The sequence below is a fragment of the Acartia tonsa genome, chromosome 6 (genome assembly GCF_053477335.1).
Source record: "Acartia tonsa isolate MP-2025a chromosome 6, ASM5347733v1, whole genome shotgun sequence".
NCBI classification, from domain to species: domain Eukaryota; kingdom Metazoa; phylum Arthropoda; class Copepoda; order Calanoida; family Acartiidae; genus Acartia; species Acartia tonsa.
Genome location: NC_137265.1, coordinates 14,523,344 through 14,534,875, shown reverse-complemented (window position 1 = coordinate 14,534,875; position 11,532 = coordinate 14,523,344).

Sequence of the window (11,532 nt, the reverse complement as noted above, 5' to 3'; positions counted from 1 at the left end):
CTTCTTCCAAAATGACAAATCACAAAAATATTAACTTTCTTAACTAAATAGTAGAATGTTATTTGAATAGACATACTATATAGTACCTTTATTGTTATTTGTGTAGAAAAAATTTGGACGGTTTCCCCAAAGAAGACACACTTAGGTCAGCTAAATTGGGTGCACGGCCGGTAAGGTAAAAATTTAAACTAAATAAAAAATGTATTGTAGGGGGGTGGGGGGAGTAAACTTCCAAACTCCACCAGAAGTGCCTCTAACCCTTATACTAAAGTAACAAGATGTTTGTCTGTTTGTGTATCTGTGTGTATCCTTAACAGGGCAGCTTCTCATAGGTCCTGGGAAGGTTTATAACTATTTTCTTGGGGGGTGGGACACCCCAAACCCCCCAAAAATGAAAAATACCCCCCCCCCACCCCAAAAAATGTACACCCCCCGAAATATTTTTTTTACTTTTTCTTTTAAAATCTAAAATAAGAAATTGGGTTATCAAATTCGACTCCCCCCTCCTCAAGTGCCCCTAGAGGTCTCTAGGGGCGTAGCCGCTAGTAGTAATAAAAGTAACAGAATCTCTGTTTGTCTGTCTGTACCGAAGGATCTCATTAACCGCTGAACCGATACGGTTCTCCTTCAAAGTTCAGCTTCTTATAGGTCCTGGAAAGTTTTATACCTGCTTTTGGGTAGGGTACAACCACCCCCCCCCCCCAAAAAAAAACAGGGGGGGGGGTCAGATGCAACCCCCACCATATCAAGGTTTAATAATTCCTATCCGTGTATAAATGATATGTTTATCCTTCAAAGTTACGACTCACTTAAGATACCACTCTTACACACACACACACACACACATTTATAGGTGTGCATTCACTAACGCATATTATCAATACTTTCTAAAAAGACACACTAGCATATAAATACGATGCAAGGAGGGAGGGGACATTGAGCTGTTTATTATGCTGGTCCCCAAAGTTTTCTGATTACATTGTCTTATTAGCTGGCTTAACTTTGAATTTTGATTGGTTGGTACATTAAGTTAAGTGTCCAAACGTTTTAACCTCAAATTATTATTTACAGAAGGGTAATTTCTTGCATTCATCAGCAATTTTCTTATCCTTTCGATCCCTAGGAAAGTTTACTTATGAGCAAAGGAAAAGAGAAAATTTATGCTGGTGTAATAATATAAAGCGGAAGTGAATGCACACTTTATTCATGCACTTCATTCAACTAGATTCAGTCAGGGAGGGAGGGAGGGGACATTAGACTGTAAATTACCAGGGATCTAAAGGGATAAGGCAATGGCCGATAAATTGATGTACATCCCCAATGTTAATACACAAAATTACCCCTCCTATAGATTACAATTAGTGGTTGGAACGTTTGGACACTTTATAAACCAATCAATCAAAATTCATTGAAACCCCTATGGTTGTTCGACAACAAATAAGAAGACGTTATTGTAAAAATTTGGGGACATAATAAGCCCATTGTCCCCTTTTCTCTCTGGTAAATTACACTGGCACACAGAGTTTTATTTACACTCTATCTTCTACTAGCGGCTATGCCCCTAGAGGCCTATAGTGGCACTTTAAATGTTGTTTTGTTTCTTTATTGCTTTCTAATTCTACGATACCTCTTTATGTTTCGTTCAAGTCTCTCAAATATTTAAAATATTTCCGTTTTTTTTTAAATTTCTCTTGGGAGGGTGATGGTACCCTCTCCCAAAATAGTTATAAACCTTCCCAGGACCTATGGGAAGATACCCTGTTAAGGAGAACCCCTTTGGTTCAGCAGTTAGCCAGATCCCTCGGTACAGACACACAGACAGACAAACAGACACACAGACAAACACACATCCTGTTACTTTATTATAAGGATTTTCAAAAACAAAGAAATAATTCATTCCATTCTTAAGTAGGGAAGCTACACTATAATTTTAAATAATGCAGTGATATTATAAAAGGATATGAAATTTCATAAAAGGGGGTTTCCCTCCTATCGCATTTGGACCACAAACAAACCTTTCAAATACTGTTTATACTTATTGATTGTAGGTAGGGTTAGGTTAAGTAAAGATTATCGGAAGAATAGTACAATGTTGGAAATAGTTTCTCAACTTGGGTTAAAAAAGTGTCCAAAGTGTGTTTTTGAGGATAGGTACATTGCATCAAAAAATGGATTTACCCCAAAATAGCTTTCTAAACTTTCTACGTATATTAAGCTAAAAATTTGCTTGTCATCAAAATTCTCGATGGCTAAAATAACATATATTGTTATTTTTATACATTTAGGGTTAGGTAGTATGATAACTGTACAATTTAGATCAGGGAGGGAGGGGACATTAGACTGTAAATTACACTAGTACCCAAAGTTTTATAATCACGTTTTCTTATTCGATGGCTTCAAAATATTTTAGTACTTCAAAAAAATTATTGGCTTGTTCCAAACCATAAGTGTCCAAACTTTTGAACGAATATTTTAAACTACAAAAGGGGTAATTTGGATTATATTGATAGAGACGTATTTCAATTTATTGTTCATTGTCTTATCTTTTAAAGTCCAAACTGTAGATACTCATACAAATAAATAAACAAAATGTACAAAAAGCAGAAATTTCACTGTGAAAGTATTGGATGTAGAATATACCTGGATATTATAAAAAATAGGTTCCTATTTCCCCCTGTCATTTATTGTTCAGTTCCTTCATCCAGTAGAAGGGGTAGGGATGGGGTAACGGGGGTGGAAGGGGAAACGTTATTTTAGCCCGCTGCGTGTTTAAGTTTATAAGAGAACATGTAAGATCCAAGTACTGTTAGCAAGATCATTCGCTACAGACAAAAAAGCTTGTTACTTTATAATTATACTAGCGGCTTCGCCCCTAGCCTCTAGGGGCTTTGCCCCAAGAGGTGATCAAAATAAAATTAAGGTGAAATCTCCTGCAAAAAAAAAGGACCAAGGAAATCTTCTGCAATAAAAAAAATGGGGGGGGATTTTTTGTTTTTGGGGGGGTTGGGGGTGTCCCACCCCACAAGAAAATAGTTATAAACCTTCCCGGGACCTATGAGAAGCTACCCTGTAAAGGAGAACCCGATCGGTTCAGCGGTTAGCGAGATCCTTCACTACAAACAGACAAACAAAACATATCTCTATAATTTAGTACTATACTATGAATGTCCACACTATAAATTGACATATGACAAATAAAAACGTCGCAACTCGTGAAAATCTGATTGACAACTGAACACCCATTTTACTATTTGGTTACACATTAACACACACGGTGTTCATTCATTTACACACAACACAAGATTTAGCAAAAAGGTGGGACAAAAAGGGAAGATTTAAAAAAAAGATAACAGGATGTATCTATGTTTATGTGTTTTTGTCACAAAGGATCTCGCTAACCACTGAACCGATATGGTTCTCCTTTACAACTTAGCTTCTTATATGCCCTGGAAAGGTTAAAAACATTTTTGGGCGAGGGTACCACCACCCTTAGAAGAAAAATCGCCTCCTAGAAAAAAAGTGATTTTAATGTAAACACATGCCTATTTTAATCCTTATATGATAGTAACAGAATGTCTGTCTATCAGTCACGAAGAATCTCGCTAACCGTAAGCTGAACCGATTTGGTTCTCCTGTACAATTTATCTTCTATTTATTTTAAGCTACATGTATTATATTTTTGCTCTTCTATTAAAGACACAAAATAATTATCATTTTGAAATTAGGTACATCGAGAAAACACCGTGTAGAGTAATATGTCCAAAATTAACACTCAAGAATGGATATAGAATTTTTGGTTCAGAGGACAACCCAGGAGAACTATTATTACTCATAGATTTGATAACATCCCTATATTCATTGACAGTACAAATAGGGGAAGTTAGATTATAGATCTGGGGATAAATTTGATCAATTGACAGATGAAATTTCTGTAATAAACTTTCTAAATCATAGTTAAGTATAGAATTGGGTGAAACTGTTTTTGCATGCAATTTACTCAAATGATTAGCTATTTCTTGGGGGTCATTGTTTAATTGGTCATTAATCATTATGCAATGTTTTTGATTAAATTTACGTCGACAATGACTACTAAAAGTATATTTGAGCAAAATAATTTCAAATGATCAATTTGGCTTTACCCCTAAACGTCATATGCACTCTGCAAGTGTTTCTACTATTGCAACAATGAATTACATTCAATCCCATAATTTAGACAGCCAACTTATCAGCTTTGACATTCAGCGTGCATTTGATCGTATTATACCCGAAGTGTTACATAAAATAATTAAACATATATTTCCTAATGAAAATTTTGCTCAGACATGGATAAACCTTACTTCTAAAGACCGTTTTAGAGCTAAAGTAGAAAATTGCTATTCTGAATTTATTAACATTATCCTTGGAACACCACAAGGAGGCCCAAGCGCCGCTACTCTATTTAATATTTTACATCATATATTTCCTTCTGTACTTGATTCTATAGTTTTTCATCATATCTCTTTGAAAATAAGTAAAAAAAATTTAAAATCTTTAGCATTTGCTGACGATACTTGGAGGTTTTATTGTATTCGATTCTCGAGGGATATTGAAAAACTGTATTGCATGCTAAATGAATTAGAAAATAGTACTGGTTTAAAAATAAACTTCCCTAAAACAAAAATTCTCGTCCATGGTAAAATCCCCCCAAATCTTAGCAAACTAGGAACTATTCAATCTAGCCTTAAACATTTGGGTATCCATTTATCATTTGATATGAAAAATGCTGCCCAAATCACTTATGATGAATTATTGAATAATTTGAACAAAAAAGCAAAGATTCTTCCCCTTAGAAATAGTTACAATATCTTCAAACGACGTAATCTTTGCATGTCTTTACTTAATTCAATGTGTTTCCATATTTTTCGTGTTTACTGCCCAAATATTGAACAAATAAAAAAAACTATGGAATATCATTTCTAAATTCTTGTGGTCTAATAAATCTATGGATGGTATATCGCATCGTTTCAAAGTCTCAGAAAAAAGAATTGAACTTGATTTTGTCAATGGAGGATTAAAATTTTTAAAACCAGAAAATCAAAGTTTATCTATTTTTATTCCCAGTTTACTTAACACTCTACATCATGCTTTTATTTATCCAAATTCAATTCTAGGAATTATTTTTCGTCACAAACATGTAGATTTAAATAACCTTTTAAGTAACTTTGGTTACTCTACTTTTCTTCAAAATAAGAACTCCATTAAATCGATATACCCTAACTGTAATGATAGATATTTTAATCAAATTATATCATTTTTAAAAGATTTGGAAACTAATAAAAACACTTGTTTAAAAATTTCATTAACCTCTACTTCTATGCTTAAACACAAATTATCATCAAATGAAATTTCCCTTCTTAAACAGAATAATATCATTACAGTTGCAAATATTTTTGACCACAGAATAATTGGAGATAGAATTATCATACTTCCTACTCTACATACTAAAATAACCAATAACCCTGCATGTACTACTCTAGTTAATAAATTAAATGTTTTGAAATCTATTGCATCCCACTTTCCAGTAGTCACCAAAAAAGAGTTTATGAATTTAGGAAAACCCCTCATTAACCTAAACAATTTTAATCCACAAATATTTTCTCTACACTTCAAAATCATGTTAAGAAATAAATTCAAAAAACAACATCCTGCAATAAAAACTCGTTTGAGAGATGGTCTATTTTTCCCTGACACTGAGTCTTTTGAATTGAGTTTCAATAAATTATTCTCTCTTCCTCTACCCCTATATTTTAAAAGTTTCTTTTTTGAACAAATATGCCGCACTCTTGTATCAAAACGAAAACTAGGTCTTTTTGGTCATAGTGACTCTACCAAATGTAATTTATGTAATGTAGAAAGTAGTATAGAACATTCATTATTTTTTTGCCTTTACCCAAAATTCTTTATACGTGCACTTGCTTTATATTTAGACTATTATTTTAATAATGACACCCCTGAATTCATTTATCTCAAAGAAAATTTTTATCTTTTTAATGTTTGGTACCCTATATTTGCTAAAAATGAAATATTTTTTCAACTATCATTGCTAATTCTAATTGTCAAAGATCGCTCATTAAAAATTAGTAAAGATGAATGTTTATCAAGATGGACCATTTTAAACTGTTTCTCTCAATCATTGTTTGTTGTAAAATCTGCTTTATCAATTTTAAATAATATGGGTCTAAATTCTGATTTTCTTAATGACTTTCTTGAGTTTCTATTAAAACAAAAAAATAATATCTCATACTTCAAATGTACATGATTTATATTCCGTAATTCGTAATTTATCTATTATAAACATTTAAAAATACATAAATTCATAGTTTGTTTCATGTTTAACTCGAAATAAATTATATAAAAACATCAACAAGAATGGATATAGAAAAAGTGGATATATTGACAGGGGATAATTTGTCGTCTATTCATTTTTTCCAGAAGAAGGGGAGGGGATAGGGGTTCATGGGAGTATCGGAATTTTAGCCAGCTGTAAGTAACACTTTTTTAGAGTCCATGAAAATCTGGCGCAACATCCAAGTAATAACATATCGAGTCTCTCAAGATGTAAAACATATAAAACTATTATTTATTGGTCAGTTCGTTCATTCAGCAGAATGGGAGGGGATGGGGCAAGGAGAGGAGTAGATGTGGGTTATTTTAGCAAGCTGCGAGCATCACTTTATTAAGGTACATGAAAAACTGGTGCAACATCCAAGTAATAATATATCGATTCTTGAATAGTATGAATGTGTGGTAGTACAGATTTTAAGATATACAAATATGTATTTGTAGTACAGATAACTGTATCTGATTAATACTCTCTAGCGGCTACGCCCTCTAGGCGCCTCTAGTGGCACTTTAAATGTTTTTAAAAAATGTATATGTCTAATGTCTATGTTGCGTTGAAGTCTCTGTGAATATTTTTAAAAGTTTAGATTTTTTGTGATTTCTCTTAGTAGAGTGGTGATACAGTCCACCAAATTAGATATAAACCTTCCCGGGACCTATGACAAGCTACCCTGTTAAGGAGAACCCGATCAGTTCAGCGGTTAGCAAGATCCTTCGGTACAAACACACAGCCATCCCGTTACATACTTATTACAAAGATTGGTTCCCAAAATATACCTTCAAGATCAAATACAATTTTTTTTAGGGTGGGGAGTAAAATTTAATATATATTTCGTTCATATTTGGGCATCTCACACACCCCCATATTCGTTTGGGAGGGGTAAACACCCATGAATACGTGGATATTGTGACAGGAGATGTTTTTCGTAAATTTAGGCTACTAATATAGTCCTAAGATATTGATCAATATGTTTCTCCATAGACAGGGGAGGGGACGTGGTAGTCGTTATACAGGGATTGGGGTTTCTTTTTCATTTGTAAATATCTTATAATGGGTATGAGAGAATTTCTCACATTACCCAAGTATTCTATATTCAATGAATATTATTCATCATTATAAAGTATTTAGAAAAGACACAATTTTTACCGAGATTCGAACCTATAACATTACAAACAACAGTCAGCTGCAATACAATTTAAGCACTGTACATCGCGGAAATTTGTTAAATTTCTAACATTATCTAAAATGCTCAAACATCTAATTTTGTTAATCACATTACGACTTTCCATAATTTAATAATTAATAGGAATAATTCCTTCCATATAACACTACTACTAAACCATATAAGAGATTAACACTATAATGTAAAATTGAAAAAAAATATATATATATTTAACTAAGCATTTTGCTCCCACTCTTTGTAAAAATATGTTTTTTTTTGACAACAAATAATGTATAAATAACAAATAATAAAAAAAGTTTATGTATTGATAGGTATACAAAGTCTTATAACATAGTATACAAATATCTGAAAATATAAATAATGTACTATTATCACCAGCTAGCTGATAAATTATTAGTTAATCTAAATAAAACATTTTAACCCTTTGAAGAAGAACTATATTGGCGTAATAATTATGATCTGTTAAAAACAAAGCTTTTCCAGTATGGCTTCGAAACCAGTTTATAACCCCCCCCCCCCCCTTGACAAAGTGCTTGATGCGTGCCACTCAGGGCCAAGCAAGTCACATGGCACAATTAACCCTTTGATTGCACCAACTTTGTCTATAAGTCCTAACAGTGCATAGTAACAAGTTGCACCTTTTTTGGGCTAAAAATGTACTTCTCCTAAGCTCTTTGCGTACCTGACAGAGCAGCCGTAACTACAAATTACGGAACATGGAAAGAAAACGAAGCTGTGGGTTTCGTCGTATTTTCACAGTAGCTTTTAGTGGATTATTTTAGGTTAGGTTAAGTAAATGTTAATGATTGCCCCGCATGGTTAGAGCCACATGTGCTAGATACTTCGTTTTCTTTCCATGATCCACAATTACATCAATGGATACTTTGACAGGAGAATTTTTGTCGTCAATTTAGGTTGCTAATATAGTCTTCAGACATTTGTCAATATGTTTCTCCAAGGACAGTTCTTTAGTTATGACGCGATTTGTGCATAAATTCAAACTTAACATTAACCAAATGATCACATCTACCTGGAGATAAGCACTACCAATATTCAACATCAATTGATAAAATTTATTACAGGATATATTCCTTACAAATATATAGGCCGAATCGAAACAGGACCAGTATTACGAAGGTACAGGTATTGCAATCTCTTTTATGTTTATTAAATCGGTCTTAAACTCTACCTCTGTCTCTTTTTAAAATAGACTTTTATTTTCAACTTGAAATATAATAAAAACAATTAAAAATAAATTTTGATTTCAAAATTCAAAATTTTACTGTCGTTGGTACAAATAGTTTCTAATTTTGTGTATTTAAAATTTATCACCACCTAGCGGATAAATAATTAGTTAATTTGGATAAAACTTTTTAACCCTATGAGGAAGATCTATATTAAATACCAATAAAGGCGTAATACAATTGTGTTAATGACAACCAACCCTTTGATTTCACCAGCCTTGTCATGAATTCCTAATTGTGCAATGCATAGTGATGAGTTGCGTCTGTTATGGGCTAAAAATGTCCTAAGCTCTTGTTGCGTAGCTGACAGAGCAGCAGTAACTGCAAATTACGGAACATTAAAATAAAACGAAGTTGCGGGTTTCATAGTATTTTCATTATTTTAGGTTAGGGTTCGGTTAAGTATATGTTAATGATTGCCCCGCAGGTGCTAGAACAGGAGAAAACCTACTGTGAAAATGCGACGAAACCCGCAACTTCGTTTTCTTTCCATAATCCACAATTACAACAATGGATAAAGAATACGTGGATATTGTGACAGGAGAATCTTTGTCGTCAATTTAGGTTGCCAATATAGTCCTCAGATATTTGTCATTATATGTTTCTCGAAGGTCAGTGGAGGGGATATCATTTTATTAGCCAGCTAGGACTAATATTTTAGCAGGGTATGCGAGAATCTCTCACATTATCCACATATTCGTCCTTATAACGTCTTTAGCTATGACGCAGTTTTTGCCGAGATTCAAACTTATCACCTTCACAATGACGCGCATATACAAAACGTTCTTCGTAATAACTGCAGGTACATTTTCGTTAAGCAATCATAATGGATACTATCCTTACAAATATAACAATAGGACATGTCAATAGAGGAACCTTAACCCAGGCATTGAACCAACCTTTTTTTATGAAATAAAAAGTCGGTCTTTTTTTTATTTCTCTACCTCTTTTAAAAACATTTTTTTTTAGCTTGAAATAAAAATACAAGAAATAGAAAAATTATATTAATTATAAAAATACAAAATTTAACCAAATGAATTATAAACGGATTCCAATTTTTTTTTTTTGGAGAAATTATTACCACCTGGCGGAAAAATAATGAGTTAATTTTGAAAAAAACTTTTTAACCCTTTGAGGAAGATCTATATTAAATATCAATGATGGTGTAATAATTGTGACCTATTAAAAAACTCAGCTTTTCGGTTGTTTTTTTTCTTGTTGCGTAGTATACAGAGAAGCAGTAATTACAAATTACAACAATGGATAAAGAATACGTGGATATCGTGACAGGAGAATCTTTGTCGCCAATTTAGGTTGACTTTTTGGCTTATTATTATTTAGTCTTTTTATTTATCTTTTTCTTTAAAAAAAAAATCCTTTTCAACTTACAATATATATATTTTAAAAACTGTAAATTAAATTCTAATTTTAAAATACAACATTTAACAAAAAAAAGTATTAGGACTTTAAGTTGTGTTGACTAATTTGAAGAATTAACACCACCTAGCGGATAAATAATTAGCTAGTTTTGGGGATTTTTTTTAACCCTTTGAGGAAGATCTATGTTTAATATCAATAATGATGTAATATTTGTGACCTGTTAAAAACAAAGCTTTTTTCAGTATGGCTACGAAAACAATTAAACCCGGTTCTAGGCCATACTGAAATTTTATGACAATTTTCCGCGAATTATAAATATACAAATGTCTAAAGATAATCGACCTATTCATACTTGGATGTTGCATAAGATTTTCATGATCTTTAATAAAGTGATGCTTTCAGCTGGCTTGTATGACGATGCCCCCCCCCCCTTATGGATAACCAAACTGACCAATAAATGAAGTCAATATTAGTAATCTGTCTTTTTCCCTGTCAATATATCCACGTATATACTACATCCATTATTCCCGTACATAATGATGTATTATTATCTCGACTTTAAAGTGGAAATGAACATTAAAATAAAAGGGCGAGCTGTTAAGAATTTTACATATTTGAAAATTTAAATCTGTAGATAAATCAACAGTATGTCTTATGAGTGTAGCTTAAGATCTCGACACACCCACCACTGCACTGGACCGATAAAGTTCTCCTTAAATTAGCAATGAAGCTTCTTTAATCCAGGAAAGATTAATTATAAGAAAAATTATTTTTGTTTGTTTGGGGGGGGGGGGGGAGTCGGTAGAACTAGGCATGTTGGAAATGTCCTATCTGCACCTATTGCCCCCTCCCCCCAAATAATTATAATTGTTTTTTTGACATAAAAAGTAATTTTCCGATTTGTCTTTTTAAAATGAAGATACTTATTGCTTTTAAATCTGAGATCTTACTTAAAAATGACGAGTCTGTACCACATACATACATTGAAGTCATACTAAAGACTTTAAAAATTTTACTTACTGCTGCTATGTCAGGAGCGTGACATCAATAGTTAAAATAGTAGGGTAATGCATTGACCCATAAACAGGCGCAACTTTATAACATGCACAGTTGGGACTTCCTTACAAAGGTCGTGCAATTAAGCAATCAAAGGTGAATAGACGCTTTAAAACGTAATTACAAGGCGCAGAGCATGTTTCAAGGTGCGTGGAGAGGTCTTGAACCTGAATCGACAACAAGCCGTCTATCTAGAGGTCATTAACTGTATAACTACTTTACCTGTAAAATGTATGTTATTAAAATGGACGTACGGAATTTAAGTTGCTAATATGGACTCATTTATT